The 23,944-nt window shown below is 42.8% G+C and overlaps 1 pseudogene; it reads left to right on the forward strand.

Moving 5' to 3' along the window:
• Window positions 1-1,748: 1,748 nt before the first annotated feature.
• The window catches only part of LOC121529807, a 33,562-nt pseudogene continuing 11,366 nt past the window's right edge, over window positions 1,749-23,944 (forward strand).

A 23,944-nucleotide genomic window follows, 5' to 3' on the forward strand; every position in this document is an offset into this window, starting at 1 on the left:
CACACACACAGGACACACAATACCAAAATTTGTTAAATGCATTTATTTAGTATCTCTTCATTTCTTTTTTTTCTAATCATTTTTCGAAATCATTATCGAAATTCACGCCAAAACTCCAAAAACTATAAATCCTTCTCCGAAATATTTCCTCCTTTTTTAAATGCATTTCATTTCTACTTCAATTCGAAAACATTTTCATAAACAACCAATACGAAAGAGCAAAACCGACGGATATTTTTCTTGAAATTTATGAATGAATACCACGCAACTCCAAAACAAACAACAAACAAAACTCCAACAACAACTCAACAACAATACTGCCACACTTTCAAAACCCTCGATTTAAAAAAACAACTCCTAAATGTACACCACGATTCTATCTGAAATCTATTTTATATATGAAACCCCTCTCCTTCCCCTCTTCGAAATGCTTTTTTACATTATCAACACTAGATTTTATTTACTCTTTCAACATATATTTATTTATAAATCTCGATTCGTTTGTATGCCACGTGTGCCACAAAAATAAAAAAAAACTTAAATTAAAACTGAAAACCAAATATTAAATCTCCAAGTTGATAACTGAATGAATGCGTATGTTAATTGAATTAAAATATTGAAAAATTCGACCGCACGATGATCGATGTTAACGTGGCATGTGATGTAAATAACTGTGGAAACCTACAAATGAAAATGCAAAAAGAAAAACGCAAACGCTTTAAAAACAATCGCACGTATCCCCTACTGCTAATACGTGTTACCTATCCCCTACAATCCGTTTCCGACGAGCCCTCATCCGGATTTCCATCCCCGATATCCCGATCTATCCTCTCCCCACTCCAAAATCCCAGCAAGTGGGCGGTTTACGAATCGAAGATATTTTCAAAAATCAAAATCAGTATCACTCCAGTGAGAGCTAGATTTGATAGTTAGGATGTTCAGCTACTGAATAGTTGAAGATATAGCGCATATATATTCTTGGAGCATCATTTATCGCCTCGAAGGCGGCTTCCATGGAGGTTTCTGAAACCACAAAACGAATCCAAATGAATGGAACTTAGATATATCTATATATCTCTATATATATATTCAAGCAAACGCACATGCTTACAATAAATTGTTAAAGTTAACCCAAAAAGATCAAAGTTGTATAATCAAAAGAAATGTTAACGTTAGGCTAAGTCAATGTTCAGCTGAAACTAAGCTTTATCGCTATATGAACAATCAAAGTTGTGAGTTATATAATTGCGCTTAGCGCCGAAAGAGAGATACAAGATCCCAAAAGTTTAAGCCAAAATCAAAAGCCCGTTTGTGTCCCCAACACACACTCTACTACCTAATGAAAACTGCTTTCACTATCTAGTTATTGTACTAAAGTAGATCAAGGCTTTCAGCACCCAAAGTCAAGCTTCAAACTTTTCTTCCTGCACCCTCTACTACTACTACTCGTAGACGTTCTTTAAGATATTTCAGAACACCTTTTTTCAAAAAATAAACACACACAGACACTCAAAGCTTTCGCCGAGCTGCCAAAGGCAACTCGTGCCACAGATCTCCTCAGAAAAAGAGAGGAGACTTGCACCCCAAAGTGTACAGATACATGGGTGTTCTCACCAAAAGTTAGTTAGTGAGACAGAGTAGAAAAAAAAAGAGGAGAAACCGCACACACAGAACCTTGTAATCCCAATCAACTATTACCTAATGATAGTGCGACTTTGAAATTCGCCTTCTTTCAAATTTTCACGAAGGCCTCGTCGTCGTACTCGCTGAAGTGGACCCCCCGGCAGGGCAGGGAGAAGGCCAAGCCGCCCCTCGGCACTCCGGCGTCGCCGTCCGCGCGTCCGCCAGGGCCCCAGTGCACCTGCATTCCGCCGAGCAGTATGCGCGCCTGAGAACCGATCCCCGTGTTAGAGGTGAGATTACTACTCCATAAGCCCCGAGTCAAGACAAATAAACAGAAAAAAAAATGAGAATTTCCCCTAAACAAACCAAAAGCCGGATATAGGTTAGAGCCCGGTTGGCCATACCAACGTTTTTTCTTTTTAATTTCTTAATTTGATTTGGTTTTCCGACACCCAAGCTCCCCTTCAGTTTGTAACTCGAACATTTAGAACTCAGTGCTTAGCGACTAAGGCGACAAGATCCACCGCATCCTCACCCATCAAAACTCACCGCCATCCTCATTGCAGGTTCATCCACTTTGCCGCGAAACGTTGGTTCGCACCGAATCACCGACGTAGACGGCCAGCAGCAAGTTGGTTCCGGAAAGGTGGTCAGTGCGGTTAGCAGCACCTCGCTGTACGACAACGTGGCCAGCGGTGGTCCTGGCACAGCCCAGGGAGCAGGTGAGTCCTGGCACAAAATCTACTACAAAAATCATCTAACTTCTATCTAAACCTCCTTTCAGATACTTTGCCACGACAAATGAAGGGCGGTCAGCAGGATAGGCAGGATGTGGCCAATGCCGGAGTCAATACTAATACTCCCGGCGTAATTGTCACCGGAGTGGGCAACGTTGGCTCCGATATGTGTGGCCAGAATCATGTTGGCTCACAGGTGGGCAACGATGACCCGGCCGCGTGCCAAATGGACATGGATCTTTCGAAGAGCGAGGGCACTCAGGCCGGTGGTGGACTGCACCAGAGCGTAGGCACATGCACCTCCTCCTCCAAGGGAACCGGCACTCGCAACAAAGACTTTGGCGATGATATGGTTAGTTAACTGTCAATTGAAAAACACAAGCAGTGATGACCAAACGAGCTTTTCCACCAACATACCACCTAACACTCCCACTCTTCTCATCCATAGACACGCGACGGGCACTCGCACGACATGCACCAGCATAATGTTATCAACAACAACACCCGACGGAAGACCAAGAGCACCGAGGACATGAACGTGGACACCAGCACCCTGAAGCGCATGCTGAAGCCGATGCCTAGCACCGAGTCACCAGTGACTTCGCCGGAGATGGGGCGTCGGCGCTATAACTACTACAATGCGAATGCGGCCCAGACATTGGGCCACCCGCCGCACATGCACCAGCATGGAATGGCAATGGGAATGGGTGGCGGTGGTCACCACATCATGAACAACAACACAATGGGCCGTGCCAGCAGTCCCAGTCGTCGCGCTTCTCCGGTTCGAGGGTGTTTCTTCTTTGTTTGTTTGGATTTAACCTCGTTCATTGCCTAACACGGATTTGCTTATCCCACTAGATCCTCGCATGAAATCGGACGTGGCTATCCGCCACGTAACCTGTACTTGGAGCTGGAGCGGGAACGCAGCTGCATCGAGGGTTCACCGCCCTCGGATAATGTTATGTTCGACAACCAGTGCTATGCTACTACTCCGAGCTCCAGCAATGGCAACTCCGATCAGGATCAATCCTATGGACAGCAACAATCATCGGGTGGTCAACATCCCCAGCAGCAGCAAGGACCACCGCAGCGATCCTCGCGCCATCAGCATCATCATCAGCAGGCTCCGAATGTGACCCCCACTCCGGGTTCACCAACTTCACGGCTACTACTCAGTACGAAATGCATCTGAGGAACACTCTGGCCAAGGGCATGGATGCCGAATCCTATAGTTTGCACACTTTTGAGGCCCTGCTCTCGCAGAGCATGGAGAATCTGGGTGAGCCACCTCGATATGCTCGAGATTAGACCATGTTTCTGTTAACTTTTTTCGGTTAGCTCTCTTTTCTATTCACTTTTGTTCTCGTTGTTGTGGTAGCTAAACGTTTTGTTATTCCATTTTTTTTCACTTCGCTTAATTGAATTTCTTTCTTAATTAGCTTTTGGGTAGCGAAATTCACTGGGCAACGTATCAACCTGTCAGGCATTCATTCACTCAGTCAGCTAGTCAGTCCACGGAAGCCAATCGAACCCATGTCGACGGCCTAATAAAGTCTGGTCTTTGTGTTGGGGTGCAGGTGGATTTGCCACGGAATGGCTTGGTAATCTGATTAAATGGGAATGAGAATGCTCAGCGGAAGAGGAATGTTCAATGTTGTAATTGAGAGGGATTGGGATAGGTTTGGAAAAAAAGAATTTATAACTAGTATTGTTTTCCAAGAAACGAAAAAAGCCTCTAAAATCACATAACTTATCCTTTACAAAGCGGTATGCTAGTGCCCTTTAAACTGTAGAAGAAAGTTAAAGAAGTAATAGACAGGATTATAGGTTTTCCATGAAGCAATTCGTTTAGAAAATGCCTAACTAAAACTTTCAAATTTACTTTAACTTTTTAACTTGATCTTTCGTTTGTCCTAATATGTATTGTAAATTTGGCAAAAATTTATTACTCTGTTACTTAACAATATTCCATAATTGCTATCCATATCACTTCATAAAATGCTCATCCATTACTCTCCTCGCATTGCCCACCGACACATGAACAACAACAACAACAACCAATTACACCACGAACAACTACAATAACAACCACAACAACAACAACCATCATCAGAATTCGCTGAAAGCCTACCCGGATCGAACCAGCGCAGCCCATATCCACTACGTAGGCGTAAGTAGTTCCATTCCGTATTCGCACGATCTCTTCCAGATTCAATCCTCTCTAGCTTATTCCCACCCAATCTCCATTCGATGCGAATTGAAGCCATAAGTCGATTGCATTTGCCTGACATAGATTTTGGAATGCCTTCAATTTAGGATTGAATTTCTTTTTATATTTCATATTGAAGCTAACTAATCTAATTTTATGCCATATCTTATCCACAGCCAATGCTAAATCTTCAACGTTGCCATTGCCACCACATCGACCATTGTCTACTATTCGCGATAAGGAAAGGGATCGCGATCGTGATGGCTACTACAGTGATCGCAATGAGTTGATTAGGGAAAGAGAACGTGAACGTGATCGCGGCTATCTATCAGATCATAATTCCAGGTGAACTAAACATAATATTAAAGAAAAAACCAAGCTAATTTCGGAATTTCCCCTTTAGTTTTTCCAACTCACGCTGCGCCTCTTGCATTGGCGAATCAGCTCGCGCCCAGTGGTTCCGTCACTCAGATGGTTGGCGTTCTGGCAGCTCTACAATTGGTTCTGGATCGGGACATGGCATGATGACCCAACAGGTTCCTGGCTCTGGGCACAAACGTTCGCCCTGGGACTCACTGCCTTCTTTGAGGCAGGACAGCAGTCTCAATGATTCGGGATACAAAAGTGCTCGTGCCGATTCACTAGAGCAACGGTGAGTTTTTATTTTTATTTTTAATATTTTCAATATTAAATTTAATAATACTTTTTAGTGCCGAGTTCATAAGACAGGATAGTTTGCGATCAGAGTATTTGAGCGATCGCGAGTCACGCTACGGAATTGTACAACAGGCTTCCATAGAGAGCACCGATTCGAGGATGTGCTATCTAACTTCGTCAGAGGTGAGTACAGCTCTTTGGAAGATACTTTTCCATGGAAATGTCTTAATGGGTGAATGAATGCTTTGATTCCTTTTGTGATTATATAAGAGAGTACGTTTTTTAATGAATGAATGGAATTGAAATGTTAAGAAACTAAAATCTCACCTTCAAGACTGTAAAGAACATACATAAAATAAGCAATAAAAGTTAGAAATTACCGACCATGACAATTTAACCTAAGAAAAAGTATCTCCACGATGCCACTGCCTTGACCTCACCCACATAAATATTACATTATTCACCTTAAGTAAACGTCCTCAGCAAGAAGAAGACAGAACAAGAAAATCCCCTCCTCAATATTGCATTACCCAGGTCCAAATGGACTGCCACGAAATGTATTCCATTCCCAGAGAATGCAATTTCTTTAACCGAACGTTGAGCATTCGTCATAAGCCAGCATCCGACATCAATTGCTCAAATTCAAATTCTCGTTGGCGGGTGGAGGACTTCTGCTCCATGCTCCATGCTCCCAGATCCACCCTTTGACCCCTTCGACCCGCCCATTTGTGGGCTGTGCTATTTATAGAGAGCCAACTGGGTCAACAGTAGCAACAGAAGCTGTAACACTAACAGCACCGACTCCTCTACCTTCAAATGTTAAGCCCGGCAGAGCTCAAGCCGCTGTTATTTCTTTTGATGATATGATATATATGCTGAAGATATATATATATATACATATAGGTATATATTTTATATGTATTTGCTTATTCAAAGCCGAAAAAACGGCGAGGCAAATGAGAAGGGAAAGTCAAATGCAGCATAAATGATATTTTTAGTTGCAGCCCCAAAGCTGACCCAGTTTACGTTGATTAAAAACAAACTGCCATACAGGCACACACCGACACATGCACACACACACACACACATACACTTGAACACCTAGAGAGCAGGACGACAGGCGCAGGACTCCCAAGCCAACAACAGGATGTAAAGCCCCGAAATACTTTCTCTTCATACATTTTTTTTGTAGTCATATTGCAAACTCCTGGGAAGATAGATGGGTCTGTGATGATGATGATGATGATGATATACTATATCCCATAGCCGGCTACGCCTTCGCCAAGTGGGCGTGGCTCGAGCATATGCATATTAATTGGCCACTCAAGGAATTTGTCTAGTTAGTGCCAAATTTATATGTCGCCTTGACACTAATGAGCCAGCCCTGCAACTCTACTTGCATTTTGTGGACGAAGCACGGGGGAGGGAGAGGAGATTCCATTGTTACACTGACACATAAAAGGGAGAACTGGATTTTCCTAAGGCTTTCCTACGAGTTTCCCCAATCTAAAATCTCTCTTCCCCCCCAAAAGGCTTTTCCAGCTTTTCTGCAGCGGCGCATGCGCTTTAACCGCTTTCTCTCTCTCTCTCTCTCTGATTTTTGGTCGGCAAATTTAGTCGGTTTGCTTTTCCAGGCATTTCCATTTCCAGCTGCGAAAGCTTCTCTTTGGCCGCTGCTTTTACTGCTGCTGCTCTGCCGCTTTTCCCGCTGCTGCGATTTTCCCAGTGCCGTTCGCGCTCCGCTCCGCTTGCCGCTGTCATTGCTGCTCTGCTGTTTTGCTGTTTTGCTGGCGATGCGCTAACTTTTGCTCTGTCGTTTTATAATCAACCGAAATTCCGTAGCGTGTGTGTGTGTTTGTGTCTGCGTATGCGTACGTTTGTGTGCGTGCGCGTGCCAGATTTGCAACTTACGAAAATATTGCAATAAATAAAGTTTCCGTTTTTGGGCTACCCAGAGCCACAAAACTTTCCTGTGCGAGTTTTCACAGTTTAACGGTTTAACAGTTTTGTCGTTGTCACACACATATGTGAAAGAGCCGCCACACACAATGGAAAATTGTGTATAAAAAATTGTTTTAAAATTCAGCCATCGAGCGGCAGTAACTGCAATTTTCTCTCATATACAACTATACCTTTGTAACTGTGTGTGTGTATGTGTGTGTGTGTGCGGCGCTCGAAAGTATGCAACGTGTGGAAAAATTCGCTTTATTGCAATTTTGTTGAACGTGAAAGACAGACAGCAAACATCAAATATCAAATAGCAGAAACCAGCAACTAGCAACAACAATCAAGCAGCATCAGCTAACAGAACTGAACGCGACAATAATAATAACAATAAAAGGAGAGCTACAAGCACGTTAAGCAAGTAAATGTCAATAAAAAATAAAAGCGGCCCAATAATGTCTGACGAGTGTGAGTGAGTGTTTTATGTGTTTTTGTGTGTCAAGCTGCGATTAAACGCTTGGTTAATCCCTCCCAAAGACCCCGCTCAAGTTGTTCAGTTAACCGAAAAAGGCTATGGGATCCCTCCATTCACATGATAATAAAAGTAAAACTGCCACAAACACACCAGTCATACTAACGCACACAGTGCGTATGCGTAATGTTGATAGGAACTTTGGTTGGGCGGAGGAGGAGGAGAGGGAACCATCGTGGCGTATGCGTGATGCGAGCACAAATCTCAGCCTAATGCAGCTCAGGCCCAGCTTTCAATTAGTTCTCCGGCCGCAAATCGACAAACTGCAAAACTAAGCCCCAAGAAAATACTCTTTGCAAAATAGACCAAAAACTTGGCCAAATGCGATTAAGAAGAAACCACGTTTTCCTCCGTCACGTGTATGCGTGTGTGTGTGTCTTCTCCATGTTTGTGTTTGTGTGTGCGTAGATGTTGTGTTTTGATAAGACAGCCAAGTTTTCTATTGCAAATGTGTTTGTGACCGCCGGCGATGTGTGCGGTCTTTCTATGGCTGCCCGAAAAACGGCAACCATTGATAAATAAGTATGTTGATAATGATAATGTTCTAGCCATTAGATAAATTGAATGGAAATGAAGAGGAAGCGATGGCGAAAAGGCTTACAATTCCCAATTGATTCGCAGGCTAAGCCCAACCATTAGTGGCCTTAGCTCCCAGGCACGTTTCAGACTGGTTATTTCATCACTAGCCAGAGATCACTGTATTTGTACTCTGAACAAACACAGCTAAAAGTGCTGGGCAATGTTTGAATAATGTAAATCGCCTGCTGGCAACCTTAACATGCCGCTGAAAGCTTTGTGAAAGCTTTTCTGTTAAGTAAGCGAGTAGAGTTGTGTAGTAAGGGAAAATGCGGGTTAGGCGGGGGGGTGGAGTAAAAAATGGGAGGCTGTCCTTTGAGGGGGATTTAAAAGCTTTGCGCTGTCCACAGGATGTGGCAATGTGGAAAGCGGACCAAGCAAGCCAAAAGGGGAACACCGAAACCGGGCTGCTGTTAAGCTCCTTATGAGCCCCTGTAATGGGAGACTCCTGTCCAATGGTGTGGGCAAGTGTTCCTGCCAGTTGATGAACTTTCAAGAGACGTTCCCCCTTTTAATTGTGAATTTTCGATACAATTTCTCTCTGTTCCCAATGTGTGTCTCCACTTCATCACTTGCATGGACATCATTAGTAGCTGAAATATTAAGCCCAATGGATAGGTGCCTTTTGTTGACATATTTTCCGTTTGGCTGAAAATAGTTTTTTGTGGCCCTCGAAAATTTCTGCTGATAATATAATTTGACTAAACTGTCAGCTCATTGTGTGCATTCAACATTTTTTTTTCACGCCAACAGCAGCAGAAAGTTTTTATGACACTTTGGCAGGTCAAACTTTTTTCGCCCCCTTTTTTCCCTATGTTTTTTTTTTTTTGGGAGAAAATTGAATGATAAAGTTTTGCAACCCACAGCCCTGCGTATTGATTACAACTTTTGCATTTGGCATTCAGCTCGATTGGCTTAATGAGCTTGCATAATTTAAAGTACTTAAATATTTACAATATTGACATTCGCTTTATTTGCATTTGCCCACCCTGAAATAAAATCCAAAAAAAAAGGAAGAAAAAAGGACGATTCCCCGGGCAGTTCGCGGCCAACGGAATGATCAATCAAATTGATTAATTACCCCCCATGAAGCGACAACGCAAACAACACCAAATTGAACACATTTTAAATGCGTGGCAAGACATTAATTTATGCGACTTTGTGGTTTTTCTGACTGACACCAAAAAGGAGCTGCCCCAAAAAGGAGCAAAACAGAAAAAAAAACTGGAAAAGAAGTTAGGGAGGATGACATTCATTAGGCTAAGAACAGCTATCGAGAAAAGGACCTGAGGGCGATTTCGGAAGAAGAAAGAAAAAAACTGTGTAAACACATAAGCCACTTTGGACCAGTTTAGGATTCATCCAGCTCAAACCACTTTTCCTTCTTGTTTGTGGGATGGCTTTGCTCATTAGCTTTATGTCCTTATCGGGAAGGGAATTCCCTTTTTTAATTTTGTTTAATTTTCATTTTCGCACCTTTTTTTCCGAACTCGCTGCCTCCATTTCCACCCGCTGATATCATTAGGGCAAATTGATGAGCGCGCTGCCAAACAGCTGAGGCCAAGCAAAAAACAAAAGCTGAAAACATTGAGCAGGTGTGTGTAGGAGTGTGGGTAAAATAGGGGGAATCCCCTTGCAACGCTAAATCATTTGGCACAGAGCATTTCAAGCAAATTGACGTAGAGCAGGCAAAAGAAGAAAAACCATGGCAAAAAGCGAGGAAAAGCTGCTCGGGTAAAAAAGGGCCCAGTCAAGAGAGAGATGTTCAGACGTGGAAATTACAATTTGGCTAGAGACGTACCCTCTTTTTCCCCCCGTTTTCCCATCCCCCGCACGCTTGACATTCCATTGACATTTCAATAAGTGAAGAAACTAATTTTTGTATTACAAGCTTCTCGGAGGAAAAAGTTTCTCATCTTCAAACTATTGCCAAGGCAGGCAGGCAGGCAGGCGGAAGGAGGAAGGCTAAGAAAAACTGCAATATTAATTTGCAGCGAGTGCATTAAGGCGGGCGGGGAAGTGGGCGAGGTTTGGTGGCAAGGCAAGGAAGGTGAAAAGGGGGTTGAAAGTCTTCTGCTGCTGTCAGCGAAAGTTGGACGTGGACAGTTGGCCAAACTATTTGACACAAAAATAACAGTTTTCTTATTTGCCGCTGACCAACGAACTGAGTTTTTTCCCATTTTCTTTTTCTAGTTTTTCCCTTTTTTTTATATTTTAGTTTTTGCCACGTATTTCTGGTGCAAAGTTTGGAACTAAGTTCCATCCTCTTCTGTTTTTTTTCGTCCACCATCCTCTTTGCCACCGGTTAGTTAGACAGCAGCTTTGATACCCAGGCCAACGGCAAAAGAGAGCTGTCAGCAGAAGTTTGCACCACTCACGCACGCAACGGGAACATATGGGCTATTATATATATGCACCGATATCTGGTTGGGTGTAAAATGGAAACATTATCTTATTATTTATTGTAATTTGAAAAGTGCTGGGATAGAAGTATTTCTAACTTGACAAATGGTTTTTGGACAACAGATTATGTCAAAGGAAGGATATTAGGATTAGTCATTTGGGGGTTTAACTTTTATTTCATTTAATAAACATCTTTTAAAAAGTGCTTTCGGAACCTTTTGCCTTTAAGAACCATTCCCGAAATTGCATTGGTGGATCCTTAGCTGCCTGCTATATGCCATATGGACATATATATACATATATGGACATAAACTGCAGCCAGCTTGTGTTCAATTCCATTTCATTTTTTCTGCAACCGCTGGTGCTGCTGGTGCTGCCACTGCTGCTGCTGCCATCTTCTTTGCCAAATGACATTATGAAATGCTAAAAGCCTTGAGCCAAAAGTTGTCCAAGTACCAAAGCCGCTGGTGTGGGTTCGGTTTAGCGGATGAGGATGGCCGAGTTCAAAGAGAGTGGGAGGATGAGCTGCCTGGAATTCATTTTCATTTCTCGATAATTCTTTTGGCTGCTGGCCGCATGTGGTAGATAGACTAGTATGTGTGTGTTTGTGGGTAACACATGGCCAAGTGCCGAGGGAGTGGCCCCTTTTATTTCCCTTTTGCGGTGGCCAAAAGCAGCTCAGAGAGCATCCCAATGCTGGCTTATGAAATTTAAGCGCATTTGCCGGGCAACCCAAATAATAAAATGGATCGGTTAAAGTTGTAAGGGTAGAGGTAGGGCAGGGATAGCCCATTAATTGCCCAGGGATACGAATGCGAGGTATACCTGAATGTCCTTGGCTACTTTGGCATAATTTAGGGTCTTTCAACAACTCGATGAGATGCACTCGACGCTCGGGCGCCCTCTGAAAGGGATTTAAAAACACTTACACAACTTTTCACTCACAGTCCTCGCCTTAAGTATGCCCGAGAAGTTTCAAGCCCTGCCGAATGAAAGAAAAAACTGCCCCGAGTGCAGAAAAAAAAGTAAACTTTGCACATGCTTCACAAGGAGTTGAAGTTGGAGTACAACTTTCTCCGCTTTCTCTCCGTTTGTCCATTTGCAAATTTCACAGAAAAATATATATATAAAGATATATATTTACTATATGCATAACTGCCATATCGAAGAGTTGACTTAAATGAAAGCAAATGATGGGGAAATGAAACCGAGGAGATTTTCATTTCAGCACTTTAATCGAGAAATGCATATATACACACGAGTAAACTGAAAGAGAAATGAAAACCACGTAAGATGATATCATACAGAGGAAGTTAAAAAGAAACATCAATGAACAATTGAGTGTGAGGGTGTGGAAATCAAGGATGGGAGAAGATGGTAGATGGTTGCCAGGAAGAGCTCCTGAAATTGGGCTGAAGGAAATAGCACTTTTACACACACGCTCTCAAGTGCAAATCAAGTTAACCGAATAAAAAGCCGCTTCCTGGCTGCCATTTGGCTTGTTTCGGCTGCCTGGGAGGCCATTCCTTCCTCCATTTCGCCTCTTGATTTCTTCCTTCCTGCTGGAGAACAGGTCCTGAAATGGCAAACGATGTCGTTCCGTTTCGTTTTCGTTTCGTTTGGCGTTGCCTCAGCCTCAGCCTCTGCCTTTGCCGTTGTCGTTGCCGTTGCCGTTGCCATTGCCTTTGCTTCCCATGTCAAAAGATTATACTCGCGCAGTCATAAAAAATAATAAAATGTGCAAAAAACGCACAACTACAGGGGCTGGTTGATGGGGGAGGTGGAGGTGGTAAACTTGCCAAGGTTCACATGAGCGCACACATGGGTCTCCACCCACACTTACACCCCTCCTGCCATGCCTCATACGCATTTCTTTGTGTGTAACATGTAAATGTCGTTTCGGCATTCGCGCATTTTAAGCTGCCATCCCGCAACTGCTCAGCACCTCTCACAACTCACCTCGCCGACCACCCACCTGAGCAGGTGCAAACAGCAGAAGGGGTAAGCCAAAAAGGAAAGGGGAGGTTTTTTGGGAACACGACCTTCTTCACCTCGACAGCTTCGGCAGCGGCAGCGGCAGCGGCAATGGCAGTTTCTCAGACCTCATTTTGGCACCTCGACAGTTTTGCTCCTTTTTTGGCCGCCTGGCTGGCTGTTGCCCCCCGTAATTGGCATGTGTTCAGCATTTTGTACACTTTTTCGCACAGTTCGCACAAATGCCACGCCCCGCGTCCCGCTCAGATTACCTGGCCAGGGCAATGGGGCTAAAGATATGAATATAATTAAATGTTACAACTACATATTTGCATCTCTTATAAAGCGATGTGTTCTCTCGTCTGAGAATTTTTGGGGGGCCAGAAAATGTCCTTTGAGGTGTTTAGGCCAAGGGAGGCGAGAACGAATAAAGCCATCAACTAAATTGGTTGGGTCTTCTGCTCAAGAAAAGTGGGGAAGAGCAATGCCTAAAACTTGAATTCCATTTAGCCAGGGCTCTTATTGTTGTTGGTCAACAATTAAGGACAATGACAGCGGCAGATTAGGTCCTTAAGTTGAGAAATTAAGTTGAAATTGAAATGCCCGAGATTGAGTTACCCCAAAAAGTTCTTAATGAGGAGAGAGCGAGCGCGAAAAGCGGGAAATTGCAGGAGCCAACACTAAAGAAAACTCAAATAAAAACTATAGGAAAAAAAATGTTAAACGAGCAACTTCATTGCTGGCTGATTGTGTAGAAGGAAAAACGAGAAAAAAAATATGAGAAGTAGAATGAGAATAGGAAGTTTTATTAAGTCTAATGATGTACTAAATGTAAATTTGAAATGATTCCAAGTTAATAACTTTTCAACTTTTTTATTGTGTCGTAAAAAAACTCCCAATGCGGTCCCATAGCTAGTGAAAAGAGAGATTATATGCAGAACTACTCGAAGGTTTTACCAACTCTCCTCTCTCTCTTGATAAATATATTTTGACATATTTAAAAAAAAGAAGGAAAATCGAACTTTTGATCCGAGCAACTTTATGGGCCATGGAAAAAGTTACTACTGAATATATTTTTTATATTTTGATTTTGATTTGCAGTGGATAAATCTATTTAATGCCGCCGAACAAGTCAGTAAATGCAATTTGATATCGCTATAAGGATGTGTCAATGAAATATGCAAATTCGATTGCCTACTTTTCTGGGGCAATTAATATTTCGCCCTCGATGGTCGCTCTGTAAACAAGCTTTGAAAAATCCAATTTGCATAACTTTTGGCCGACATCAAATGCCAATTTATCTGCACTGGAGATTGTTAACTTTATGTGTGTGTGTGTGTGTGTGTGTGGTTTCACCTTTTCCGGTGTGCTTGTGTGTATGTGTGTTTGTGTGTATGTTTATTTGTCTGTGACATTTCAACTAAAATATTGATATCAATATCTCTCTATATATACACAAACACCATAACCATTCTCAATTTCTTCTTTTGATTTTGCCATTGCAGGTAAGCTAATATTCAACATTTTCCCAACATCCTTTGCCTTATGTGGCGGTGGTAAGTAAACGATAAATTTATAGAACAAAACTAGTACAAAAGAAAATTGCATACATTTTATGAGCGAACATGAAAATGTTGCTAATTTATAGTTGGCAATCTCAGCAGGCGCAGAGGAAAAGCCAAGAGAAAACTCTGGCCGACACCTCAATGGGAGCCAATAACAAAGTTATATAAATGTGCCAGCTTGCCTGTATGTGTGTGTGTGTGAGGAGGGTATATCTATATGTCCTGTTGGACGACTGTCTGTGTGTTTGTGAGAGAGGCGGATATCCGCATGCAAGCCATAACTCAATAAACCATTGTCCACAGCCAAAGAGGAAGACGCAAAAAGAATATAAAACAAAGGCAAAACTAAAACCAAAGCTAGCTAAAACGGTTGTACAGTGTAGAAGGGGAGGGAGAGGAGGTTCAAAGATACAATCGAAATGCAGTAACTAGCAGTCAGTCAAGGGTGGGATGGGGAGGCTAAACTGCCACTGGGCGGCGGGAGATTAGAAATGTAAACAAAGCCAAGGAGAGCCGTCGACAATTCTCCACCACACTTCTCCACTTCAGAAAGAGGGAGGGAAGGGCAGAGGGGTCCTATACCCTAGCAGAACTTCGAAGGAGGCCAGTCGGCGGGGTGGCAAAAGAAATAAACATTAACTGTAATTTAGTGGGGCATTGTGCTTAAGCGTCCAGTCTCAGATTCAGATTCCCATTCGGTTTCGCATTCGGTTTGCTGGCCCTCTCTCTCTCTCTCTCTCTCGCTCTGCCACTCGCCAGCTGTCTCGCTCTGAAATTATGGCCCCATTGTGAACTGGCCAGCAGTCACGCCTCTGTCTGCGCCTCCCCCCTGCCTGTCCCCTTAACACACGCCTCTGATCTAGCTTCTACTCCCCACTCCCCCTTAGTTTAGTTTCAAGTTGCACGAGGCATTTCGTGCTGGTCAAAACGCGGCAGGGAATCAGCCATGGGTGGGCTAGCCATCAGTGGCAAGTAGAATGGGGCAGAAGGACGAATCCTGCCCAGAAGGCCTGTCAGTGGAGCAATTGTTATTTGCCTGCAAAGTGAAGTGTAGACGGGAGGGGGGAAGTAACAGCTTCCAGCTTCAGTTTCATAGACAAGTTCTCAGTTTTCGCAATGCCAACAATTAGGTGGCAGCAGCTGGAGGCCAACACTGAAAGGAAAAATTCCGCACTATCCCAATGATTTAAGGCCAACAGCTTGACCGATCGAATAGCCAGATTTTGCAGAGTGTAAAATCCTTTTGTAGACCAGGCCAGGCCAGTAAAAGAAGTGGAAAACTAACAGAGTCCAGGCATAGTTCAAATACGGAATATGCCCCAATAATAACAACAACAATGACAACGCTGGCAAACTCAACAATAATCGACAACAATAAAAAACAGAAACAGAAAAAAAGCAAATAGGAGGCACAATATTGTTGGCAATGCTAAGGGAAATGGAAATGGAAACGGAATGCCAAGTTGCCCAGTTGGCCAGTTGAGCCCTCGAAGAATTTATCGAAATGAAATTGCGACCTTTTTATGAATATTGCATGCGAAATGAAGAGCTCCAGCGACCCCGCATTAAAAAGGTTAATCAAAAAAAATATGAAAGAGGGAATGGCAAGTACAACAAAAAGGAACTTTTAACCAAATTGTTGCCCAGTCATATTTTGTGATTTCTGCTTTTGCACCATCATTCAGGCAATTTCTAGGCAATTAGCTGGGGTTTTTCCTGCCTGCCTAAAGGCTAGAAAATCTAACCGCCCCGCCCCTTTCGCGACTGTAAAACCGCCTTTGGCCATAACATGGCTTTATTTGGCTTATAAATTGTTAGCAGTCCCGGTTCCCAGGCTCATGAACTTTGCTCATAATTCAACACCTCCAGCAGCAGACCGGGCCAAACAAAATTAATAAAAAAAATAAAAAAAAACAAAAATAAAAAGGGGGGAGAAAAAAACAAAAGTACAACGAAAACGAGAAAACCTTTTTCAAATTAAACTTTTGCCAGCCCTCGCTTTTCTCTCTTTTCCTCTCTCTTACCATCTCTCGTGACCACTTGATGATGCCGCCCTCCGGTTCAGCCGGAAAATACAAACTCGGCGGCACACTGATAGCCAAACGGTACTCGCTTTTCCTCTTCTTTCCCCCCCTCTACCACTCTAGCCCAACGACGGACATAGCTTTATTGCAGCTAAACAATTTTCATAGGCTATCAGCGCGGTGTTGGCAACTTTTCCTCGAGTGCAGCAACAAATTAAATTTGCGCTGGTAATTGGATTTGAAAACACTTCGCCCTGTCCAGACTTCCAGAATCTCTGTGTGTCGGCTGTATTTAATGCCGCCAACAGCCGCAAGGAAGCTTTTTTTAGCCAGGAGTCTGGGGAGTTGGCAGAATTTTCGGTCGAGCTTTGGCCTAGAAACAGAGAGTCCGAGTTGGATAAAGAAAAAAAACGAAAACAAAAAACAAAAGCAAGGGCGGCGCATCAAGTAAACAAAATGAACTGACATAAAACCAAATTGAAGCGGCAATGTCAACAGTTTGATAATTACAAGAGGTGTGGGAAATGGCCAAGAAAAAGAAAATCGGCAGGGATTTTGTTTTATGGACTAGGTGACGGAAATTAAGCAACAAACGCCAGAGACCCAAGACCGGAAATTATAAAAATGTTCAAATGCAGATTTCCGGGGCGGTAACATCGGAGGATTCAAATCGATTGGCCAAGTCAAGTTGCTTTGAATTTAATCGAAATATTTGTGTTGCTCCTGGGGCTGGTTATCATTTTCCAAATCATTTGAGCTGCCTCCGAAAACAATTTCAATATTTTTTTCCACCACCCCGATGACTACTTCAATTACATTTACAAGAGCGCCTGGGTTTTTGTTTTGTGAAATTCAATGCCAAATGCTTTGGATAAAAAAAGCAAAAAGGAACGGCAAAAGCCATTAAATAATCTCACCTACAGCGCAAAAGGAAAAGCCAGCGGGGGCGAGACCAGCGAGAGAAAGAAAATTCATTTTTCAAATCCCAATCACAGTTATTAAATCTTTGCTATATGGTTATGGTTATTGTTGTGATTTGATTTTATGGTAATAGATGAAATGCGAGAGACAGACAGGATGGCTGGAGAGCGAGGATGTGGAAGAGCTTTTCATCGTGTTCTCTTTGAAAACTAAGAGAAGGACCTTCGTTCGCTCTGTTATTGTAGTTTGATGCTATAGTTGTTACTATTGTTGTTGTTGTTGTTGTTGTTGTTGTTCCTGCCATTTGCGCGCGCTCTGAAACACAAGGAAAAACCAGAGTAAGAAAGGGGCCGTGGTGGGGGGTGGAGGAGGGAAAGCGGAAAAGCAGGGGGCGCCACAAACGGATGAACGAAAGAAAAACGGCCTAAAATGCTTTACTGACGTCATAAAAGTGACTTTTCTTATCTGGCAGCGTATCTGCAAGCGAAATGGAACAAGCAGGATGCTGTGGTCTAAATTTAAATGTCGCTGGCAGAGCGGCAATCCTTCACTGGCATAAAAGGAAAATAATTATATTTAAAGGCAATTTGGGTGGCATTGCTGGTTGCTGTTACCGCAGCCGCAGCCTCATCTGCATCCACATCCACATCCACATCCTCATCGCCTCGAAGCCTCGGATTCCGTTTCAGCGCTTCAGCATCAGCTGCAGTGTCCTTGACCGAGTTTATGTAGATTTGCAAGGCTTTACACTGCGTGTGTTTGTGTGCTTCTTCTGCCTCTGCATCCTCCCCCTCCGCTGCCCCCTTCATACATTTATAAATACATATATATATATTTATATTTGAATATATATGCAAGTATTTGTATAATATTTAGCAGTCAGCGCCCGCTCACATCTCATTATTAACATATTTCGAGCTATTTTCTTATGGCTGCCATGGGACTGGGACTGGGCCAATGCTGCGTATGCGTTATATTTTACGATTCCTTCGTGTCTATGTCTGTGTGTCAGTGTATCAGTGCGTATGACTGTTTGTGTGTGTGTGTGTGTGTGGGCGTGGCCCGCCATGTGACTTATTTGAGCGTGTTTAAGCATTTGTGCTGTTGTGATTGCCTATGTAGTACAGGAGGGGAGACTGTTTTACTGTTGTATGTGTGTGTGTGTGTGTGTGTGTTTGGCTGCCTGGCGACATTTGAGTTTTGAGGTGTTGACTTTATGGGGCCATTTGAGGCGCAGATTTAACGCCTGTCTGGATTTATGACTCAAGCAACAGAGTTTCTCCCTTCGGAACAAAAATATGCTGGCAACTAGATCGCTTTATAGCACCCACACAGCCACATAATTAAGTTTGCCAGAGTATAATCAACATAATTAAGTTTGCACCGGTGATAATCAAATATTTAGACGCATTCAATCAACTGCAAAATGCACAAGCATACACAGACACAACGAGTTGACAACACAAAGCTGTTACAAATTAATCCAAAAACTTGCCGTTTCTCTCTCAGTCTCTGCGGCCATTCCATTATCCATTATCCCCCAGCAACCAACAATGGACCAACAAAATGTCTCTTCTTTTGCCGCGACGAGCCAAAGTTGTAGCAAAAATAAATTATGCTTACGATTTGTAAAAGCTTTAATACGCCCCAGAGCCAAATCCTGAGTGCACACAGCAAGAGCAGCCAGCTGGAGCGGCATCAGAAGCTATTGCACTTGGAAAAAATGGCTTTAAAGTTGCTAGCTAAGATCTTAAGTTGCAGACTTAGCAGGAAAGATGAGATATGCAAAGGATATTTATAGATAAAACCTTATTTAAAGCTCAAAGGAAAACTTTATCTTCTAACTCCTATACTTTGCAAATTACTGCTGATGCTGCTGAACTATATAATTCCCGTAATGGCTGTTTATAACGTCATCATTACATGGAGGAGACATATTTTCTTGCTCTGTAGAGCAGCTGCTGTGGTTTGACTTGCGTTTGCTTGGCTCCAAAGACAACAATGAATAAATTTAATTTTAGCTGCGGCCGACCTACCGCACATAACTCCAAGTTGTTGCCGTTGTTGCTGTCGTTGTTCATGTTGACTAAACACCTTTGAGTTTGTGCCTCGCCCTCTGGCAGCTGTCACACGGGTTGTATACGTTATATTTCCCCCAGCTCAACCATACTCTCTCGCTCGCTCGCTCTTTAGCGACCTCTCTTTCTCTCTCTCACTCGCACTGAGTGCATTATAACTGCATTTTGGTTTTGATGACGTCGTCACCAACGTCGTCGTCTGATTTGTAAATTATGCTGGGTTCACAGGGATTTCGTAGAAATCTCTTAGCTTTCTTTATTTTCAGAGAAATATGCTCTCTTAAGACCTTCCAAAGAGCGCAAGCTTTGGCCGTAGCTTTTCACCTTGCTACTACCATGTGACTGGCGTGAGAGCCAAAGAGAGCATGGATGCTGGTCGTGGAGCTTTGCTGATTTTCGCTGATTACGTAAATAAAGGCGAAGCCTGCGACCCGAGAGCAAAAACACAACCACCAACGGAATGTGTGCGGCCAGAACTGTTATAAACAATTTCACTGGAACACCCGAAGCTGCAATCGTTGGCCGAAGTACCCGAGCCGAAGCTTTTCGCGACCCGAATCCTTTTGCTTGTATATGTGTGTCTCTACACGAAATGGGGCGAGCAGAGCAGTTGCTGCGCTGCTGGAAGCTCACCAAAAGAGCGGACAAGAGACGAAGCTACAGAGAGAGAGAGAGAGAGAGAAAGAGAGAGTGAAACTGTGGGAGAGTCCTGCTGCTCCGGCTGGAGCCACATCCATATCCTTTGTGGTGAAAAGTCAGTCAGAACGGGAACGTCGTCGCGAGCTGTGCTTGGTAGCGCTCTCCTGCCAGCTCTGTGTGTAACGCCATTTTGTAACGCGAACGCAATAGTCAGACTGTTTTGGGCCACAACTACAAGTTTTCCCCCAAAAACACACAAAGGCCACAAGTCTTCTCGTCCTTCGTCACGAAACGCAAAAAAAATAAAAAAATAAATCATAAATATCAGCGCGTGTGTGTGTGCCGCCGCCAATCGAATCGCAGAGAATCGAATAAAATCAAATCGAAACGGGTCAGGAAAGCAGGAAAAATCCGAGAAAAGTGCGTCAGCAGCCGTAGTAGCGAGCCTCATCGCATCATCATCCACGCATCGTCGTCCTCGTCGTCGAAAAGTAGAGGCAGTGAAACTGAAACTGAAGCTGAAGCTCAAGCTGAAGCTATAGTCCTGATGCTTGGATGCTGATGCCTCAGCGGGAGGCGGGCGGCAAAAAAGAAATCAAATTACAAAACAGCAACACACACACACACAATCACACTCACTCATACAACGAATCAAGAACACATAGATACACCAACACTCATGTCGACAGAAGGACTAACACACGCAGCGCTGAAATTGACGGAGACCATAGACCATATAATTTAGCACACAAGTTAAACGCAGAAAAAAACCAACAAAAAATCCAAGGAAAAGCAAATAATATATAAAAAAAATATATAGGGAAAGCAAATAGAGAGCAAAGTATAGCTCGCTAAATGTGTGTGTGTGTGTGAGGGGGGGAAAATCAAACGAAAATTTCGATTGTCAGGCCAGGCATTAAAGTCAAATTAACAAGTTGCAAAACCTGGCGGCGCACCAAATGAAAATCCCGCCCAACAACAATAACAGAAAAAAGTGTTGAAAAATGCCAGAGCAGCTGTGAAGGATTCGCTGGCGGGGGTGCTGGTGGAGGTGGGCGGTACAAGGGTACAGGCAAATACCAACGCACTTAACACATATTTACCAACACAGCGGCAGCACCCAAACACACACACACACACACACAGACATTTGGGGGCACAACAAAAACAAGGCACAAAAAAAAAAGAAAAACTCGCTGAAAAAAAGTAAAAAAAAAATGCGAAAAAAGTGGAAAAACTTGAAACGCGCCAGAGATTCGAGTCGTGTCGAGATTCCATGTTATATTGCGGACTTGTTTTGCTTCACTCTCGCCTTTGTCCCTTTATACATATATATGTATGTACATTGGCCAGATATTTTTAGCACGCGGGCGAAAATTTAAATCGCCATTGAACAGAAAAAAAGAAAAACATAAATGCTAAGGCAAAAAGGAAAAAGTTTTCCACAACCAGCGAGAAACTGTCTCTACGGGTGTGTGTGTGTGTGTGTTTTGTTTTTTGCGTGCTGTTTTGGCCCACAAAAGTCGGGCTAATAAAATATCAACAAGATGCGAACAAAAAACAAAGAAAAAACAATAATAATAGTCGGTGCATTGGTGTTGGTGGCATATTGAAAAGGCTGCGCCTTCTGTTGCAAGGATAACCGAGCGAAAGAAGCAGCAGCAGCAACGTCATACATGTGCAAGGATATTATCAACGTCATGCCTGTCGAAGTTCACACAAACACACACACATACACATATACAAACTCAGATAAAAAGAGAGAGATGGATAGCTTAAAGAGAGAAAGAGAGAGTGCGAGATAGCTGGTGCATTTGGTGTGGCACATTTTGTTGTTGTTTGTCCTTACCAACCATTAAACGTATTTATATTTATGGATACAGGTCCTTCGTCCTGCTAGGCGTCTGTCTGTGCCTCAGTGTGTGTGTGTGTGTTAAACGCATTAAAGCCCCAGTTGATGTGGATAAATCTATTAAAAATAATTTCAACTAAAAGTAAATAACTCGCTCAGAAGAGATAGTGAGCAAGGGAGAGAGGATAGATATCTTGATAGGGTCGAAAAGCCTGTGGCTGGCCATGCATTAAGGGGAAATCTAATTTATCTGAGCCACATCCTGCCATAAAGTCGAGTGGATTTACTGCCACATTTTCTCATTCTTCATAAGCCCTAAAAGCAAAGAGTAACTTTTTCGTTTCGTTTTTTGTTTAAAGAGCCCAGCCATTTAAGTTGAGAAAAGGAGCTTTACTACCTGTTTGGATGGCCAAATTTACTATCTCACTGATCCCATCTTTACTTATTCATTCCCACAGAGATTTCCGCGCGTGCTAGGGAAATTTTTGAGTTGGGACCTCTTGGTCCTTGGGAAAATTTTCGAGAAAAGTTTGTTTTGGCCAAAGAAACAACAATCGAAACGATATAAAAATGTCATTTAGCACGCTACTGGTGCGGCGGGTGGGAAAAAGTTTTCCTCTTTTGGGGTAGAAAGAAATTAACTTTATTGGCCGAATCAAGCGAAAATCGCTAAACAAATGCGCCCAAGCACCTTTTCAAGTGGTGGCTTAAGATACGACTTTTCGGATGAGGGCAGTAGGTTGAGAAATCCTGGGCCTTCCTTATTTTCTCATTTCCCAAGTTGCCAACTAGTTGAGCCTTGCAACACACACACACACACACACAGAATCTTCAGCACGCACACACAGTTGGCAACTAAACACATGGCAAATGTGGCAAACTTGAAACTTATCGACGGCTCTAATCTAAACGGGACAAGCTGGCCGAAAACTTTTGCCCCCGCCCCTGCCTAAGACACTAATTCGCAACTCCCAACTCGCAACTCGCAAAACCCAAAAACCCCCATTGTTCATGCGGCCCAGAAAAGTAGGCTATAAAAACTATCAACACAACTCAAGTTTTGTGGCAAGTTGTTGTGTATGGGATTTCTTCTTAGGTGCAGTAGGAGAAGCAGCAGCAGCAGCAGCTCACAACATAAAAATCGGAAAAGTTTTGTTGTTCTATTCGGCTGTGTATTTTTAAGTTTTGTTTTTTTTTTTTCTTCCCCCTTTTCGCCACCAAAAAACCTCCTGCCACTGGATCATATAATCCTTTCACTTAACAAGCAAACTTTTTGGCAGCAGCCAAAACGAAACGAAACGAAACGAAAAAACTTTGGCAAACTCCTTTGCATAAACACAAACATGACCGTAGAGCAACGGAGCAGCAGTTCCCGAGTCATATCTCCGTGTAGATGTAGACATGAAATTTATGCATTTGCTGCCAGCCCGACAAAAGTATTTATGTATGCGCTTATAAATATATATATATATATGCCCTCTTACCAACCCTCTTGCCTCACACACTTTCCGAGTGTCTGTGCAGATAGCCAACAAATTTATGCTAGCAATATAACAAACAAAATATTTGCGCACGAGTTGCAAAAACTTTTCGCAGAGCAACTTTAAAATAACACCAAAGAAAGCTCCGAGAATTTGGCCTAAAGTAAAAAAGGGCCTTCATGCAACATTGTTTTTCCTATTTCTTTTTTTTTTTTTTTGTTTTTTGGCTTTAGATATGCTAATTAAAGCGCCTACGCCTAGACACATACACGTACTCTGTACATACGTATGTGGGTATTTGTCAGGGATTATTTTCGTATCCAGTATGAGAGCTTCTAAAAAAGCATCTCTCGTCTGTTTTTGGTAATCTTTGCGAATATATGGCATGTGTCAAATATAAAGCAAATTAAGTTCAAAAGTCTAAAGAAGGCTTAGCCTTTATTTTTAAATTCAGTAAATCCTTTCTGCCTTCTACGTGGCTCAATTAATTTTTGGGTAAATTGTTTCCATGGCCATTTAAACTTTTCACTACCCAAAGCTGGCGTAACACAGCTTAGTTTAATTAATAACCAGATCAAAAACTATTTAATTATAAAATTTACTAGATTTTGTTGCATGGAAATTCAGGCAGATTATATATGCTAATGCCAGAACACACACACAAAATAAATGTGCCCTATAAGTGGTGGCAAAGTTAAAGATTGCTAACAATTGTAGTCAATAAATTGA

Source organism: Drosophila eugracilis, unplaced genomic scaffold, assembly GCF_018153835.1.
Source record: "Drosophila eugracilis isolate 14026-0451.02 unplaced genomic scaffold, ASM1815383v1 contig_19, whole genome shotgun sequence".
NCBI lineage: Eukaryota > Metazoa > Arthropoda > Insecta > Diptera > Drosophilidae > Drosophila > Drosophila eugracilis.